This window comes from Pseudomyrmex gracilis, unplaced genomic scaffold, assembly GCF_002006095.1.
Source record: "Pseudomyrmex gracilis isolate BER0280 unplaced genomic scaffold, ASM200609v1 scaffold_83, whole genome shotgun sequence".
Taxonomy (NCBI): domain Eukaryota; kingdom Metazoa; phylum Arthropoda; class Insecta; order Hymenoptera; family Formicidae; genus Pseudomyrmex; species Pseudomyrmex gracilis.
In genome coordinates this window covers 524,881-545,232 of record NW_018020667.1, presented here as the reverse complement: position 1 = coordinate 545,232, position 20,352 = coordinate 524,881, and the positions used below count along the sequence as shown (strand labels likewise).

Here is a 20,352-nt window from a genome sequence, read left to right as displayed (position 1 = left end):
CTCATTATCGCACGTGGTGTGTGACAGTTCGCCGAAGTAAAAAATGTCTGGGTGACTTTTGACAATGCGTCACGCCAAGCTTTTACTTCAACACTGTTGCGACGATTAAAAAAACAGATTTTGGATCTACGAACTTCGAATTGCCATCTTGTTCGGTCCCGCGCGTGACTTTCTATTTATTTCCAAATTCGGAAAAAATGACTCGGTGGAAAGAAATTTTCGAGCGACAATGAAATCATTTGATCGTCTACACTTTGACGAGCTGTCACACAAACGTGCGATAATGAGTCAACGTTTGACATTTGTTCTTTCAAAGAATGTAACTTGTCAACTTCACAACAGCAATGTGATAGCATGTCGCTAATCTATGCGTCGCGCTTCGGAGAGAAATCACATAGTCGGTACAACAAAGAAACATATCTCTAAAAAAAAAAAAGCGAGACAAATTAGACGGACAAATTAGGACGGCGATTAATTTTCGTGCTTTTTGCAATCCGAATATAATTTTCAGTATACGAAGAATAATTTCTACGTTCCGCTATCGGCGTTCGATGGGATTAATTGCCCTCGAGCTATAGAACGTCGGATACAACATCGTTTCCTGGTATCGCGCGGAATCCACCGAGCAAACTCTCCAGATGAAGAAGGCAATGACCGTTAGTTGTCCGTCGCTTAGAACGTACAACTTTCGACTTTATGGTTTGCGAATTTCTACGATAAAATTATCAATTTTCAAGAATTATCGGATTTAATTAATGTTTCTCGGACGATTTGTTCTTCGGGATTTGCGTACTTGTGAAACGCAACGGTCGCTTAAGCGGTCGCTGATCGATTCAAAATCGAAATTAAGCGAAAGCTCCGTAAATATAATTAACGGTGGAATCATCATTCATTACGTAGGTTTAAAACGCAATGAGGAAATGTTATAGCGCGCAGGTGAATGTGAGATGAACCGGTTAAGTATTATACGTGGTCAAGATAAGGTCGAGATACGTCGAAAGCAGCGTGTAACCGACATTCAAATCTCTCTTCTCGCTTCCTACTCTCTTTCCCCGTGATATCATCAGATATGACCTAGGCTCACTTGTGTGTTTGCACTACTGAGTTGTGAGTTCACACTTTGCAGTTCTCCATTGTATTAGTGAAAAAAAATCCGCATAGATATTTTATATCGCCATAAGACTACTTCGCTTCTTGTATGCGTTTTTTCCGCGGTTGTTGTGCTATAATCGATCAATCGATTTACATTGTTATCTTCTATTTTTATACTGTTTACTATTTTTTATTCATATTGATATATTCTATTTTGTTATAAAAACTCTTAATCAAAAGTTATAATCTCAATTTCGCCTGTTTCTTTGACAAGTGTTGTGTATACTTTTACTTGTGTTTTGTAACAATAAAAAAAATATCTTTTCTTTTTGGAGAAAAAAATTTTAGATATGTGGAAAAAGTAAATACATTAGTAACTAATACTTAAGTCTTCGCGGACAGACCTCAAACATGACTTACGAGTCAGACTGGACCTGTGAGATCCACGCGAGTTTAAAATCAAACGTCTCCGCGAATAATCAATGTTTTTTTTATATATGTTTCTTTTGAATCAAAAGTTCAAACAATTCAAAATCAAAAAAGTAACTTTAGTAGTTTTAAAGATATAAGCGTTTAAAAAAAGAAACTAATTTTTACTAGAAACGCCGATGCGCAATTTTTGAGTGGGTCTGGGAGATTCATGTCTGTTTGTGATGAGATAATACTCAAATTTTTAAAGTTTATGGAGGATTAAATGTAAATAATACAAGTAATGTAAATATAACTAATATAAATTTGACATTTTATGCATATCAGGTGCAAACCAAGAATCTTAGATGAATTTTCGAACTGAATTAAATTCCGAAATTTCCGTGTGTTTTAATGTTTGCTTTTTAAACATATATGTGAACGTATGTATATCCGGCATATATAAGCTCATATTGGCTTTAAATCCAAGTCAAATATATCGTATCAAAAGCGGATCGAACAGCAAGGGGAACAAGAGATTTCTCTAAAGCAAGAGTAAAATTTGCCAACGGTATACTTTCGCGTCGTCTCTTTGGAAGTCTACGAGCGTCTCGGATAATCTGGGAAGGTCGTGGCGACGAATCGAGGCCACAACGTCGGGCCGAGCGAAGCGACGTACAAGAGAATCTACTTGCGTGAAATGTGGCTGTTTACACAGGACGTTACACGGCACGATCCGTCAGCCAGTTTGATATCTGCCCCGGGGCAGCTATCAAACTGGCGAAGCTACTTTTTTTCCCTCGTTCTCGTCCTGGCGACGCTGTTCACATTTGGCGATTGCTCAATTCGCGACGTACGTATTGTACGTGTTCGTACGATCGAGTGTCACGTTTCCGAGCGAAACGAAAGGGGAGAATGCTAATCGCGCGCCCGACCCGGCAATGGAGAATCTTTAAGATTATTACCAGCCTTGGGACGGCACATCGTTATTACGAACGAATAGCTTGCCGCGAAGCGATTCCTCGAAAGACGGATGAAATTAACAGGATGTGCATCATCTTTGCGATTCGCACACCGTAATTCAAGCGGTATCCTTACATAATACCCCGACCAACTCGATGAAACAGTTTAACTAATTGTTCTTAATGACAAACAGCGCACTTTCGTGAGACACAATGAGAAATATCCGCCAAGCGTTTTCTTCCGACTTTGTGTTGTGTGATTTTTTAATACTTTACGACATCTTTTTTATATCGCAACATGTAACATATTGAAACAAAAGTATTGCAATAATGTCCCACTTAGATTTAAACATTCCGTTTGCAATGCGGGAGATCCGGAGTTTGACTCCTGACCGAGGTGTCTCTTTTTTTCGCAATGGTTTTTTTTTTTTTTTTTTAAATGTCGTAGGGAAGTAAATTGAATATTTTTTACATATATTAGATGCAAACCAAACATCTTAGGTAATTATTCAAATTGAATTTAATTCGAATTTCTTTGCGTATTAATTTACACTTTTAAAAATATATTTGCATATTGGCTCGTGTTGATCTCAAAATTAGATTGGATATAATATATTTATATATTGTATATGTTTGTCATTTATAGGCAATATAATACTTATTTATACATATATTTTTAATATGAATTCTTTTGCACACTGCTTTTAAAAGGAAGATGACCTTATTCGGGCAAAATACCGTTTTCGCAGAGTCAAATATCAAACAGAAATGTTTAAGAAATTCGCAAGTTGCTACATTATGCGTTACATCATCGCAATCGATGTCGTAGAATCGAGATTGCGCGCACGACACTTCTCTTAATGGATGACATCGATCGATCAGCATGTCGTTAGACGATCCTTGCAAGAAAGACGATCAAGTTAATCTATAACGGTAATCGAAACCCGCCGATCGTATTCTGTTATTTATTATTCAGCGGAAAACGATCTACCGATTGAAGACTCACACTCATCGTTTCTTATAATTGTATCTGTAACTTTAGATCGTTCGTGTAATTTTTTTGTATTACACAATTCTTATGTAGTTTAAAACGTGCATATAATTTGATCTCGAATTTGATCTCTTAATTTTTGTTTTTACTTTGACGTTTGACTTTGTTAGTCTCTAAAATTTAAAACAAACTTTTTAAATATTCTGTTTTTTATGTTTTTAGAAAAAAATATCTAGGTAAAATATACGAAACCTAAGTAAAATTACAACAACAAATTTAAGCTCATGTAGTGTCCAACTAACAGAGAACTTACGGCCAATAGGAAACAATAATATTATGCCAGAAATATATCTTAAATAATTATACGTAGAAATTCGAATTATAATCAATTCGAAATCTTATCTAAAAAAAATGTTTAATTAGCATTTCACAAATTATTTGTTTATACATAAATTACTTATTTTATTCTACTTCTACTACTTTGTAAAATTAAAAAAAACTCCATTGCAAATAGACACCTTAGTCAAGAGTCGAACCTGGTTTTTTCGCATACCGTGCGATCGCCTGCGTTAGTGTCTTTTTCGCAATGGGTTTTTTCATAAGAAAACAAAATGAGTAATTTGTACATATGGGATATAAATTTTAAACATCTTAAATTTTCGGATTGATTTAATTTGAATTTCTATGTGAATTAATTTATACACGTTCAAAAAAACATTTCGCACGTATACATCCGGTATATTGGCTTGTATTGATTGCAAATTCTCTGCTATTGGAGTTATTTTTCTGATATACTACGAAATATAATTTTCAATAACTGTGTCGCCTGTCTCGGGCGGAAAGTGTTTAAAGTTGAAAGTGAGTTTCAACTTTCAGTTACTAACAACTTAAATTGTCAATGGATATATTATAGATAATAGTTTGACATATCGCGCGACATGTACAATTCTACAACAAGGTAAATGATATTATGACATAAAAAAAGATGTCCATGGACTGTAATTTCACCAATAATTGCTTAATAGTGTATTTTTATAGCCATTCTTAAAGATAATCAGTATTCACAGTAGTTTATGTGCATACACTATTTAAAATAACAATATTGTGAAAGTTATATAATATTTTTACTTTCGATTGCCTGCAAAGTTTTACATATGTTCACTAAAAGCTGCTGTAACGAATAAATTACAATTAAGCTGCTGTAATCAATATTATATACATAATAAAGATACATAAATTGTAATGTAACCACTAATTTGTGTGTGTGTATTTTCATTTTCATTATTTATTTATAAATACTATGTTATCTTTTCCTCACACTTCGGGAAAGATGGCTCATTTAAAAAAATATATATATATATATAATTATATATATATTTTTTATGACTGTAGTATAATCTACAATGTATTTAATTATCGAAATAAAAATGTTTTTTTTCTAATTGTTTTTATAGTTTATATAAAGTTGCGTTTCATAATTGAAAAATACTGTGTATGCAAACATTAACAACAATATGTAATAATCTTTTACGTACAATAAATTTATTGTATTCAACATAATTACTAAATATATAATTAAATTACATAATTATAAGTTTTACTTATATCTTTTACAAAACAAATATGTATGGCCATCTTTCCTCTAAAAGTTGGGTAAGATGGCCAATGCATACATTTTAATATTTTATATAATATTAAATTTCTGTGTTAAGTGTTTTCTCATTAATTTCGATAGTTATTATTACTTTAAGCTTTAGTGAAGTGAAATAAAAAAAACAATATTAACAAAAATAAAGGTCTGTTTTTTGCGTTTAAAGAAAACTATCTTACCCGGGTTTACCCTACAATACGCGACATTACGCATCGATGATAAATAAATACTCGTTTGTGTATCACGTCCGGCCGCGGAAGGAAATCGCGTACACGTGTTTGAAACATGCTGCGTGTGCACAAATCGTTGCTTGTGCACGCACAAGCGTTGGTCGGCGTCAGCGCATTGTTCTGCGCCTGTTAAAATTGGGCTCGTGTTGATTATATACAAACGACGCTTCATCGGAGACTCAGACTTTCTCGCGGATTCGACGCGCCTCCTCCGGTGATTTCAACGCGCGTATATGTGCGAACGTCTGAAAACCACCGATGCTGCTCGATATCCTATGTACAAGACGCTCTCTCGCGACCGCGCGCGCGCGCGCGTAATTAAATGCAGCGAAGAAACGCGCGCGAGATACGTAATTGCAACTCGAAACACAATTTTCACAACCGCGAGGATCGCGCAATTATATTCGCATCAGGCTGATGCGCCATGTGCTCCTAACACGATGCCGATGTGGAACATTCACGCGCGGAAATCACGCAAGATATATACAACATACCTCTCGCTTCCTATAAAATTTATTTTCATACCCGTTTTTTTGTTTTTTTATTTTTTTGTTATAATCCAGCTTTATAATGTTGTCATTATGCCGCTGTGTGTGTACATATATATCTGCGCCGTGAAATCGCGCGAGAATAAGCGAGTACAACATTTATGATTTACGCGCGCATTCCATTCTTGCGCGAAAGAGATTGGATCGAGCACGTTCCGTCGACACGCGGTCTTTCGGAGATAAAAGATCTCCGAGCGAAGTTAATCCGCTAAAACCCGGACGACGAAGGTCACAGCTAGTAGCAGGATACAATTTCTTCTCTCGACGAAATTCCAAACGAAAATTCCAGGAGGACGAATATATTAATAACGCGGAACTTTTTTTTAATTCTGTCTCGCGCGCGAAATAATTAATAATAAATCGCGCGCGGATCGACTCGTTGATACATATCCCGATTGATATGTTCGTTATCGAACACGCCAACACGCTCGTATATTTCGTTCGCTCTTTTCGTCGCTTCGATTGCACCTGCATAGTATTTCCCCTCTGCGTGTGTGTATGTGTGTGTGTGTGTGCGCGCGTGTGTGTGTGACGGTCGTCGTATATATCTAGAGATGCGAGACAAACGCCATGCTACATGTGGCCGCATAGCGGATACTATATTTATCACGGTTTAGAAAGTCCGCGAAACGATCGGCTCCGTGAATGTTACAACCGTTTCACAACGAACCGCCGAGCGAGGTGCGCCCGCAGCGCGCGGCACACGTTCCGTCTAAAAGGAGGAAACATAATAGAGAGAGGTGTCGAAGATTCTTTGACGCGAGATATACATCTCGTATTGATTCATGGCGGCACCGCGGCCACCGCCGTCGCGTCGCGGTGATTAATGCGAAATTCGATCCGCACGCGCGCGCATCTCAAAGCGAGGAGATAACTGTCGTCTCATTGGCACTTCTCTCTCGTGAAAATGCGTAAAACTAACTGTAAACGTAATAACCGTTACCGAGATTTGTGTACTTACGTATTTAAAACTCGCATTGGGTGTTCGATTACCGTATATTTAACGAGGAATGATAATGCTAGCGCATTAAATTCGCGACGTCGCCGTGCGCGATATCAGCGTGTAAAGATATTTTTGGTATATTAGTTTTTTATTTTGCGTGCTGTAAAACATCAAATATAAAAAATTACACCTCGCGACGCGAATCTCGAAGTGTCCCATTAATTTCCGAATAAATGCTGTGAAAAAAAAATGTTTACTTTATTTTGCGTACAATAAATTATCTCGAAAAAAAGAGCGGGCTCACAGGTTTTGCTCACGGTATTGCCAAATAAAACCGGAAAACGCAATGTTATTTTTAACTTCTTAACTACGATGTCTTTAAGCGCGCACGGCGCGCAATTTTATGTCGTACTTGACGATCGTTAAATGTCTTAACGATTCCGCCGGCTTCCTCGCGCCTATTCGGTACCACCTCCTACGGTATCGTTAAAGATTTCGTTGCACGTGATGAGACCGCGCGTGTACAAAACGCGAAATGAAAACGAAAACTTTTAAAGAGAAAAGAACTACATATTCGCGCGCACGCGAACTGCTTGTTCTGAAATGATATAATATCGTTGTATTATTTAGCGCCGACAAACGCGCGCGTGTCGTGTTCTCCGAAAGAGTCTTAACATCGGACACCGATTACAAAGCATATGCTCGAAAACAGGAAGAACTTACTCACACACACACACACACGTACACACGTGTATCATGTGCGGTGATTATTATACGCGCGCGCATATTGTAAAACTTCCGACATTTAACAGATCGCCGAGTATGCATTATGCGATCTCGTAATTTCATTCTCTGCCTCATTGCATTACCACGCATCACAGCGCATATCACGTATGGCCTCTCGCGAGTAAAACATTTTCATTATTCTTATCACGGCTTTAATTAGTCATTATTCGGCCGCAACGTTGCTCGTATATTGGCACCAACACACACAGTCAGCAATCGTGTGATGTGTTAAAAAAATGCAGGGACACAGTAAAAATATGAAACGTGCAAAATTTTGTGTCGTCTTTACTCGATATTAACGAGCGGACCGTTGTTTTTAATTATTTTGCACATTCAGTCAAATTATTTTTTTGCACAAGAGAAATGTCATCTCTTCAGAAAAGTTTAACATTCTCTGTTTTGTAATCGATTACAAAATACAGGATGTTTACGTCGGAGTAATTAGACTGGTTTTTTTTTTTTTTTTTTTTTTTTTTGCAATTTTGTTTGAATTCCGCCGTGGAATTTTCTCGAAAAAAAAAAAAATTTCAGTTGACAGATATACAAAGCTATATCGTAATCTCAAAGAATGCGGTAATATATCTCGTGAGCAACGTGCGCGCAACAATAAAAAAAATTGTGCTCTTACACCTGGCAAGTGTAACGGAGACCTTGGTGAAAAATTCTTGTATTATTACGTTTCACTCTCTGAGACAAAAAATTGTCTATTTCTCAGAAAAGATTGCCAAAGATTTTTTTTCCGCTCGGAAATTAAAATCGAATCGTCGGTAAATCGAAGTTTAAGATTTATGTTTGTTATCTCTCTCCGAGACACACAACACACAATGAAATTATTTTGAACAATTTTCTCCCGTCACTTTTCAGTGACTTATCTTTTTTTTTTTTTTTAACAGAGAACAACCAGAAAAGAAAGGAAACGTAATACAATCGATACAACCGTGATTGATATATTTCTATTAATTTTGTAATTGTGTGTCAGAACAAACAAATACGCAACGTTTCGTTCTCGTGTTATTTGAAAATAATTTGAATTAAGAAGATAACACATAAATTATGCAACCTGATGTAAATATTGCAATGCCAAGTTGCAAAAGTGAAGGGAATTTTATCTGTCCGCTATCGGGAGTTTATCCAGAAACAATCATACGCGCGGCGTACAGGCGCGCAACAGCTATATACGTTACACGTTTCCTTCGCGGTATCAAATACACGCTATAATATATCGGAGCAATCGTAGTAGCTCTTACATTGCTAGAGAGAACGAAGCGGAGTCGCGATTTGTACGTGTATAAACGAACGCGCACACATAACGATGCACGCGTGTGTAGATATAAAATCGCGCGATTACGTTTTATCGCGCATCAGATATATTTTTTTTTTCTCATCCTTCTCTAAAGAAACGCCCTTTTTCATAGACATAGTATTTTTAATTTAGATAAATGTACAGATTAGTTGTTTCACATTTATTTGCTCTTTTTTGTTTTTAATTTTCAAATGTCGGCGACAAGAAAGAGTCGAAAAAAACTTGTTGTATCTCTTCGCGACGTGTAATGTAAGCTTGTCTCAAGCAATTCAACTTGACATGTAAAACAGATAACATTGTTGTGTGACGCACGTGATGCTATTTCAGCACGTTTTATTAAAAAAAAAAAAGAAAGAAAGAAATTTAATTTTGCACCGGTTATAAATACCTAATAATGGATACGCATACCGCTTCCCCATTTCGCGGTGTTTCGATCCCCCACTTTGGCATCTTTACTTTCTAAACGTAAAGCAGAATTAGCTCTCGTCTGGTTAAAACACGATTTATCGGTAGCCGATCACGCGCTTATACGCGTGCGGTTCGTGATAATGTCCATGAAAGTTTCGCCGCGAACTGCGCGATCGTGAAATTGTCCCCCTTTTTTACGCGCGATTCCCCCCCCGTAACATCCCCTTTTTGTCACGATACTCACGTTGTAGCAAATCGATCGTTGGAATCGGCAAGGATCTCGCGCTCCCCTTCGTCTCGGTGTGCGAAAAGACGTGTGCTCGACTCTCGCAGGGGATTGTTCTGCCGGCGAAGCGGAGGGTGAACACCCTCTTGTAGACAGCCGTGGCTAGACCGGTTCTCGGAAACGTTTGACAAATCGATCTCTTCTTTTTTTTTTTTTTTATTTCCCCCCTTCAAATTTACTCGATTTTTGATTGAGTTTTCCGAATAAAGGCACTTTTCTCAGGCAATGTGTCAAAAGATGAAGGAGATCGCGCAGGGTAGAGCGTGTGTGTGTGTTCGCGGAACGCGATGGGAAACCTGCCTCTGGAGAACGCGTCCGAACAGTTCGGGGGTTCGGAGACAACTGAACAATCCGCCAGCGGACTTTGGAATCGGTGAGCGGTTCGCCGTTCGGTTCTCGGTTCGCCGACTCTCGGGCTCCGCGGGTTCGCTCGCGAGTCGCTCGCGGTCGTCGTTTTCTCCTCCGTGTGTATATACACACAGAGTGTGCACCTTAGCCTGCTTCTCCCCCGCCTCTTCTCTTTCTTTTCTTCCTCCACTTCTCCACCTCCTCACACAAAGCACCTCTCTCCTTTGCTTCTTGTCTCTCTTCATGTGTCTCTTCTGTGTCACTGGCCGTGTCGCCGCGCCGCGGGCGAGAAACATAGAGATACTCCCACTGAACAAGCAGGCACGCACGTGCGTGTTCAATTTTACACACGCACGAGACCACGGGTCGGTTGCGGCGACGCACGGCGCCCGAAATCGCGTGCGTCCGACGTATTTTTACCCCACCACCTGACAGACCACCGGCGGTAGTTTCTTTCCTGGTTGTGTATTATTTCCCGTTCATTTGTCATTTCTTCGATAATTTCGTCGAATTTTAATTAGTCTTCCGAGAATTGCCGCTGAAATTCCCACGAACAGTCGCGCGATCCGGGGAATTGCGAGCGAATTCTCTATCTTCGACAACGATCGCGTTTTAATATTCTACAATTACGCGCAAGTCTAAAGTTTAAGTTCTACATGACGCCACTTGATTTTTTTTTTTTTCATATATTCAAGCGAGAACTAATAAATTGCGAGAGAGAGAGACATGTAAGTTGTGCGGATGGTATTCTCGGATTACATCAACTCTCCGCTCCGATCTCTCGTTATGTCATGCGAGTTCTCCAGTCAAAGTGAAAAACAAAAAAAAAAAAAAAAAAAAGTTTCGAGAAAATGGGCGATTAAACACGAGGAGAGGCACTTTCACGTGCGGAAAAACGAAAGTTCCGCACCGGTATATAATAATAACGCGCGTTTCACGTGTGTCACTGGGTCAGTGTGTTTTTCCAGCGAACTTTTTCCCCGGCGGCGCGTTTAGATTAGGAACTTTCGACGGGGAACATTCTCGACACGTGAGTAGCGCGGCTAAAGCGAATTGTGTTCTTCGTACGACGCGTCGATCCCAAATAATTAACGTCACAAAGCTACGTGCTACTTCGATGTGTTTTTCCCGTTAGAGTTCTAACAGCGAATTACCTGATGATATCTCGTTACGCGACTACACAATAACGTGGATACAAGGATAACGAGACACATGAAACTTTGTGAATGAAAAATCGTCGCAACATGCGAAGTGTCACTGGCAAAAGTGTTTCTTGCGGGACGATAACGAAGAATAAGGGATTTCAATTAGTTTTGCCGAAAGATAGCGACGAATGAAAATCACGAAAAGAGGCTTATTAGCGCGCGACGGATAGCAAAAGAAAAAAAAAACAACTTACCAGTTTCTCCTAAACAGACAGCCTGCGCGCGACTCCTTTGGCGATCTCTCTCTCGAGAGGAGACTAACCTACTAACTCTTCTCGTCTCGAGAGAATTAAAGTTCACGCAGTCTCCCGCGTGGTGCATAAAACGCGTGTCGTTGTTTTTTGTTAGCCGCGACGCGTCCGATTTTCCCGGTTTGTGCGCGATGTCGCGACGCGAGGAATCGCGCTCGCTCGATTGTCGTTGCGCTTGTATTGTATTGTATCGCGGTCGTGATACCGGAGTTGTCCTGTCACCCGTGACGATACCCGAGGATTTGTTACCACGTGATATCACGCAACGCGACCTAAGACACCATTAAGTAGCAACGGGTGAGACGTTGTCCCTTCTCTTCTCCGTTTTTCGCGAAGGTTGTCGAGGCAGGATGAGCGCGCGCGTGTGCATCAATTATCTTATCGCAAATTAAATGTAAAAAAATGTAATTATACAGAAGAAAGAGAGAGAGAGAGAGAGAACGAAATTCATTAGCGCGGGATTAAGAAAGAGAGAAACCGAATATTTGTTTTGTGTTAAAACGCAATGTATAAAAAAAACGGCTTTTAGTTTTTAAGTATTTAGATACGTGCAATTTTTTGTTGTTGCGTTTGAAACGATGTATTCGATGGCAGCTCGACCGCGCGCGTATATCATTTACTCATTATTTTCTGGTAGTTTCGTAACGTTTCTCTAAACATAGCGTCAGGTTCGCCGTCAGTTCGCCGGACATGTTCATTACTCCCGACGTATATATAGTTATTATTCAATTACGTGATTCCCGCATAAGAATCGAGAGCTTTCTTACATTCCCGCTTGGGCGAGAGACTCGACGCGAACGAGAGATAACACCGCGCGTGTTACACGACGGATATTGCGTGTATGATCTCGTTTTTTTCTTCAGATTTAATTATATTAGTCGCGAAAACCCCTTGTCGCGCGTGCAAAGTTCGATTAACGCATTGGAAGAGGAAATTTGACTCTCCGACTCGCGAAGAGGGTAAAGCGATCTCGAATGCCATCCGGTTTTTTTCCATCGGCGGTCTCTCCCGCAGCGATAATCGATATTGGCATACTGTGCTTAAACGCAAGGTGAAAGAGCCGCTTATTTCAGATGCCGGTTACGTACACACACACGCATGCACATCGCTTCTCCTTGATTGTCTCTCTTTGTCGTTCGCCAATACGAGGCGAGTTGTCACGAATCGCATCGAGAATCGGTTTCTCACGCGCTTTTGTAATCCGACCCGGTGCATATATGCGCGCGCGCGCGCGTTTGATCGATATTCTCTTCGCGGGATGGATATTCCGACGCGGAATCGATTTACGTGTCGTAATTCAAAACCCTTGTTCTGAAAACAGCGTGTTCTTCAGATCAGCGGCATATAACCGATCATTTTCGTCGAGACCTTAACCCGAGTCGAAATTTAGCGTCTACATTGAACCTCAATTTTTCTTTTTTTATGTAGGAGTAAGAGAGAAAGTAGATCCTACTTGACGCTGCTATACGTCCGAAATTTCCTTTTTTCCTGCTAAAGTTTTAAAGTAGGGTTCAATTCTCAGATCAATTTGCGCATTGCAGGCTCTGATAGGCTCAAAGTAGGAGTAAGAAAAAAAGTAGATGCTACTTTGACGCGCTGCTGTACGTCCGAAATTTCCTTTTTTCAAAAATCGAGGTTCAATGTAGACGCTAAATTTCGACTCGGGAAGGTGAAAAAAAAATATTCTTCCCCCCGTCGCGATTTTTTTTGTTTTTCAAATATCGAATCGTCGAGAAGACGATTCACGTGATGACGCTGTTCACTTATCGGATTTACATGAATTCTCGCCGCGCCGTTATCGCCGCCGCATTTCACAAGCAGCGGTTGTTAGCGTGACTAGCAGCCAAGATGTGTGTCGTCAACGTCAGCGCGCAAACAAATTGTAAAACGCGTCATTGTCAAACGAGCAATCCGCCGTCCAAACACGCTACCGTCGTCTCGAGAATCACCTCAAGGCTGTCAGTGATACAAGTCAATCTGGGAAGAAGAACTTTATTACGATTCGGTGACAACGCGCGCGCGCGCTAGCATTGCTTGCGAGAAATTTCACTCGAACACAATACGCGCCCGTAACTAATTATAATAATAACAATGAGTTAATGCGCGAAATGAATCAGCGGCCAAATACGTTTCTGCGGTATAATCGGCGACCTTTGAGACGCGCAATTTTCATTCTTTGAATTTGGCAAATTCAAGGTTCCACAACGAAGAAGAAGACGATCCCCGCTGCTTTTCGCGAAGCGCTCGAGTCCTTGTGCTCGATTTTTGACAGAAATTTATCACACATCGTTGTGCGCATCCGGTGCATTATGCACGGATTGTCGATCGATTTAGCACGTTTCTACCGACGTTTCTGAGTCAGTTTCTCGCGCCTTCCACAATATCAATCAAGATACATCGGCTGACACGCTCGCGTTTTAAAAGCCGACCTTTAAAAGCCGGCGTAGCTGCCACAGTGATTCTGAATCTGCACGATAATTTTGTACAAGACGCTATGTACGTGTACAAGTTTTGGGTATCAAATTTACAAGATTTCGTGGAAAAAATGTTTCCGGCCCTCTAAAGGCAAAACTTAACTCTTCGTGGACCGACTTCGAAAAACAACTTGTGAGTTGGACTGACTGGCGAGTCTGCGAGACTCGCGCGACTTTAAAGAGTCAAAAATCTCCGCGAAAAATCAATATTTTTTCCATTTTTGATCTTTCTTTTTTGGAGTTTGAACAAAATTCTGCGTTAATAAAAAGAAACGAAGTGAAAAAATGTCTAGTAGCAGTTTTGAGGATATGTTATGAGCTTTTTAAGGAACTTAATTTTAACTATAAAGACGGTTTGAAATTGTTCACGAGGATAACGCATAATAAATATGTTGTCGTGTAAACAAATCGCGATGTGTTTCTATTTTGCGTGTTGTCTCATTATGCCGTTTATTTATAAGTTCAGAGAATAAAACGTCACGCTGATGTAGCGGCAATCATCGATCGGGACAATGTAGCAAAAGAAAGAATAAAAAAAACGTTATTATCTCATATTCAAACACAGAATATATTATAAATGATAAATCGTTTTTTTTTCTCACGCGTTGCGCATTTAACACAATCTGAGATTTTACATGTGTGCGATTTATCATATCGATGAGGTAACAAAGATTCTCTCGTTCCAAGAGATATGTTGAACAATAAAATTCGCAATTAAGGACAAAGAAAGTCATACTTTTCGTTTTTACCAATGCGACATACATATATATATGAACCGCGTAAGATATCGTGCAAATTTGCATTCGCCGAATAGAACAGCAGAGCGTTTACACAAACAATGACTAGCGCCAACAAACATGCAAATGGAAACATTTGGTGCAAATTACTAGATACTAGAACGAGGGGAGATTGACAAGTAATGTTACATTCTCGTTAACAAGTTTCATTCTTCGAACAAGAACAAATGTTAAACGCTGACTCATTATCGCACGCTGTTTGCGTGTAACAACTCGCCGTAATACGTGCTCTCGATGACGATTTTTGACGATGCGCCAGCATCTCACAATTGTTGCCAAAATTTGCGAGTTTGGCTCGGAACTGCAGCCTCATCCATCATATTATTTGCCAGTGTGATTTTCATTCGCTTCCGAATCTGAAAAAAAAATGGAAAAATGTAAGTGTGGTAAGACAACATTTCCAACAACAAGAAGTCATGATGCCCTAAATATGTAGCTACGTTAAAGAGTTCGAGAAATCGCTGGTCAAAGTGTGTATCGAGTTGAATATATTGAAAAATAATTACATTTCAACTCGATAAATTGTTCATCACCTTTTTTGTATCGGATTTTTCTCAATCATCTCGTTAGTCTGGTGTTTATTAGCAATTGCAGGAAATCGCAAGTTTTAAAGTATTTTATTTTAAATGTCTATAAATGTTTTTTTTTTTTGGCAATATAATTTTTAACTTAGAAAGGAAAATGAGTATTTCTCATACATGTGATGCAAATAAGCATTCTAGCATATGATTTTAAGAATTGCAATTTTCAATTTGTACAACTTTGTGTATTTAATTCACACTACGGAAAAAATACATACATATATATATATATATTTATTTATTTATTTATTTATCTTTCAACATCGAGCGTATCGGCTCTTATCGACCAATTAAAATTCTTCGTTAGTTTAAAACTACTTGAGTCTTAATTTCACCGTTAACTTGTTATTTTGCTTTAACTTGCAGCAATTTTTAAATCCCCAAACAAACAATCACACCCAATAACGCAGTAGATAATTTGGTGATTGAATATTCTTTTTCACGTTAGGTAGCACTACCGTGTAACACATTGCCAATTTAACAAGCAACGATTTCTAGCGCTAGTCAAAGTCGTCATCAGCAAACGCCAAACTATCAAGTTGCATCAAGTGTTTCTATTTGTATTTTCACTGGCGCTAATAGGCCGGCGCCACTGATCATTGCGTGTAAACGCTGTTTAAACTTCACGACGCGCAAGGTGCGAATTACCGCAAACATCTCAATAATATACTTTGGCAGATATTTAAAACAACTATATCTCTCACATTTGTCTTCCCAGATCTTTTCGAACGACATTTCAATTACCGAGCGATAAATAATCGACGCTTATATACCGATTAATCGACATTGGGATTTAAGCTGGGAATTGATTGATCAAGTTTAAAGGTGGGAGGGATTGCGCCGAGATGACGCAAAGTCAACGCGTTCGAAACAAGCGTGTTAATTTTCAAGCAAGAGCACGTTGCTCGCACGATTTGCAAGTGTACAATCCAAACGTAACAGACCGATTAATCGAAACCATTTGTGTCAATAGTCGAAAAGCAATTATTTTTCTTTCCGACTAAATTGAAAAAAACGTAATCGATGATGTTTAAGGAGCAAACACTCTTCGTGCGTCATATTATAAGCGGGATACGCGTGGAAATGAGGATTGTTTTAGACGAAAGAAACAACAAAATCAAAAATAAAACACACGATTTTAATTGAAGTGCGACCAAGAAAAACCGCGGAGTTTATCGTCCGCCGCGTCCTATACGCTTTGCACTAATTTCTTCCTTGAATATGTGTGCGCGAGAAACCCGCGCCTCTGCGGCGCCTCTCAAAACGTGAAAAATAAGAAATCCACGCTCGCGGGACTGAACGTAAAACTGGTTTTATCACGCGGTCGTCGCCGATAAGAAGGTGCGACGTATATGGGCCAAGACAATGATAGTGGTAGAGGTCATGGGTCTCTCCTCAATGCACCTGACGTCGTGTGTTCAAGGAAATCATCAAGAATTCGACTATATATCACGTATATATGTTGTGTGTGTGTGTGTGTGTGTGTGTGTATGTAAATACATATCGTTTTCAAGGTGGTGCCATGCTCCACTTTCGTGTCACGGTTTTTGCGTTGTACTAAAACGCACGCAATCATCGATGTAATCCTCCGACGAGATGATAAAACATTTCAACTGCACAATAAAAATGTAACGAATACCACTTCGTTAATCTAATATTAACTTACCAACCACAGTTACGCGAGTTAACGTTCGTTATATTGCGCGTTAAAACTGAGCTTGATGGAGAATGTAATTAGTTGCAGTGGTTGAGCATAGTAGTTGAGAATATTATATTCTAGTACAATCTTGTGCCGCCGATTGTAAAATCGTGGACCTAAACAAATTTTAGGTGAATTCCGGATCACCAAAAGTACTTCTAAGCACTTTAAGCTGATTGGAAACCCGATTCAGTTCTCTTTCCAAATTGAATTGACATAAACCCAGTCCGGGAAAATCCGAATCTATGTGTATTCGAGAACTCGGGATCTTCCTACTCGCAGCCGTCATACTCGCAGACCGCGAGATCACTGGACCGGTTCGACATTGTCTTTACTACCAAAGAATTTATGCATCAAGCACGTAAATATGAAAACTAGTATAAATTTAGATTTATAAATTTTTAGTCTTTTTTTTTAATTTAAATCTCATTTTTTGATCTAAAATGTTATCTGTGCGATATTAAATATCCAAATATTTTACAGGTAACAGAAATAGTAAGTAAATGACTGCTAAAAGTGGAACCCTATTTATTATTATTTTATTATTATTATAAGCCAGAAAAACTTGAAGACTCTTCAAATAAAAAGATGTCGAAAATAGCCAGATCACGAAAGGTACTAAATAAAAGTATTTTTGTATTATTGTACAAGAACAAAACAAACGAAAATCTAAAACAACGTCGGTCAAAAACAACAAAGTGAAAAAATCTCTGATAGTTTCGAAAATATAAACGTTTAAAAAAATTAATTCTTACCAGAGACATCAACGCGCAATTTTTGTGGGACCCATGTCTGTCTGCGAAGAGTTAATTTTACATGTTTAAAAAAAATATTATACATAGTGTAACAATATTTTCACGTACATCCCCGATATATTAGTTTATATCAACGCAAGTACTTAAATTAAATTAGTGTACTTACGTTTACTAATATATGTAATAATAAAAGCAATCGGGAAAAATTGATGATGCAATAGAAGATGTTTTCAGACGTTTTCAAAAGCGCAGTTTCCGAGAAGCAATAGCGTGTTCAGACGTTCTTGGATTTTCTATCTAAGAAGTTGCTAATTCTATTGACATTCATCGGAATCTTGTTTTTCCTCAAACCACGAAGACTGTGTCGTTTGTTTATGAATTTTCCGTAATAATGCGATAATAACACACTTTTTTTTATTGGTGCGAATTAAAAATTAGTTTATACCAGTACAATCCGGTTGTTCGGAGAATCTTATATTGTAATTGCCGCGTGTCGCGACCTCGCAAAAATGTATGACGCAAAATCTACGACTGGGCAAGAATCGCTATCCCGTTATTTCGACTGATGATGTGTAAACTTTCACGTTTTCTTGCGCGCATTTTGCATTCGATCGATTGACAAACGAACGATCTGATCGATGAAACTGCGCGACCTCAAAATCGAAGATATAGTAAAATAGAGTGTAAACGTCATATACGGAAATAAAATCAAAGATTTTTAATATACTTAATAGAAAATAAAAAATTTATTCAATTAAAAAATTTATTCAAGTTTGACAAGAAATCAAACCTAAAACTTTTCGCTTATGCGGATAGAAAGAGATTCGATAATGTCGTCTTTTAAACATTTTTTACTGTTATATACAAAAATATTGAGGTTTGTTGTATTTTCTAATATTATGTTTTTTGTATTGAATTATATATTCCGACGAGAATGTGCAAATCGTCATTTATATATACATATGTGTATTACGTGATAACATAATCGGATGCATCGAGAGAAAAATTGACATTGAAAAGATCTGATGACAGTCATGTTTGAACAGACGCGATCGGAACGAATCGCGTAACGCGTACATACAAGCATCGTTTCAATTAACGTAGAAAATACATACGTATGGCAGTTCAAATATACCAAAGAATGAACACACAATTCAGAGCGATAAAATTATTTTGCAATTGCGTTTTCGAGAGAGGAACTGGTTAAAACGAGTATATAGAACATATACAGGATCCTATACAGAATCAAAGACACAGGCTTTTCTCTACTTTAGACAAGAAGTTGTGTTTTTACAACAATAAAAGTTACTACCTCGATATTTGTCAGATAATAAAAAAAGTATAATATAAATATAATATAATAAATACATAATATAAATATGATATAATAAATATAAAAAAAATACCTAATATTTTGCGGATAAACATATGTGAAAAGAAATTTATCTTAGCAAGAACATCTTCGACGTGTGTTTTGAAAAGAATTCGTTTCAGATCTGCCTTTGATTGTTAGATGTGGTGATCTGTTTTGACACTACCAAGATATATTTTACATACATAAATACTTAAAAAACTTACATATATTGTTTAAATAGTACATTTTGAACTTAAATTGTGTGTAGATAGTTCTGGACGACACTTGTATTGTAGTCTGATGACGTTATGTAATTCTGATTTATATACACTTAGGAAGCTACAACTGAGGAAAATTATATGCAAAACGATCAACCAATCGGCGGAACGTATTGTTGCTTTTACTGCTCGTGATGCAACGCGTTTCGCCGACTGGCCGGAAGCGTCATCAGTTTATATACCGGAAGTTCATTCTCATAAATTTTCTTGATACTCTACTATCGCCATTGTGAACAAATCTGTCACGATCACGATAAACACGCGAGATATACGTGTATTATTGTGATAAAAATTATATATACATATATATTTGTTTAACTTGAAATTATATATTTTTTTATAGTTAGTAGAACAAAAAAGATGTTCGAGAAAGAAAAACACAAAATGAGAATTGTAATAAAAAATGATAAGTTATTTTCTAGACTTCGACGAATATTACAGTACAAATGGGATGACTTGCGGAAAAGTTAGACATTGAAACTTTGTTTTTCAAAGTGGTGTTTATGCAAGAAAACACTAATCTTTTTAGGCTCAGGAACTATTTCTATAAGGTTCCGTTTTGACTTATTATAAAAAAATACACAATATATACGCGCAATTATTGTTATTGCAATAATCAATATAATGTATTGCATACGTTAAGATTGAAAAAATTTAAAAAATAGTTTTACTAAACTTAACAGTTTCTTTGATAATATTTTTATTTAATTCCACACGAAAGGTGCGTCAAAAAACGTCTAACAAACAATGAAGATGCAACTTCATGTGTAAAGACTATATACATATGACAACAAAGTTTGTGATCTTTGAGATTATAATTTACTTTATATTTGTGCGGTGATGTTCAATTACAAACATTACTTTTTGAATAAAATATCTTTATTAAATTTGTGCAACTTTCAATGCTAGTTTGAACAATAAAAATAGTTGCAAACATAAGAATAGAAATAAAAAATAATGTTAACAACGCAGCTTGTTCCGCAGCAAAGGTACGTTGTGTCA

At 37.8% G+C, this 20,352-nt stretch overlaps 1 protein-coding gene across 2 annotated transcripts in view; it reads right to left on the bottom strand.

The window, feature by feature from the left end:
* Window positions 1-9,930, bottom strand: part of LOC109855218 (UNC93-like protein) — a 37,986-nt gene extending 28,056 nt beyond the window's left edge. For both annotated transcript variants that reach the window (XM_020429174.1, XM_020429175.1), the window contains exon 1: window positions 9,567-9,930. The gene's annotated coding sequence lies outside the window, so the exon portion shown is untranslated. The remainder of the gene's footprint in view (window positions 1-9,566) is intronic.
* Window positions 9,931-20,352: the final 10,422 nt, after the last annotated feature.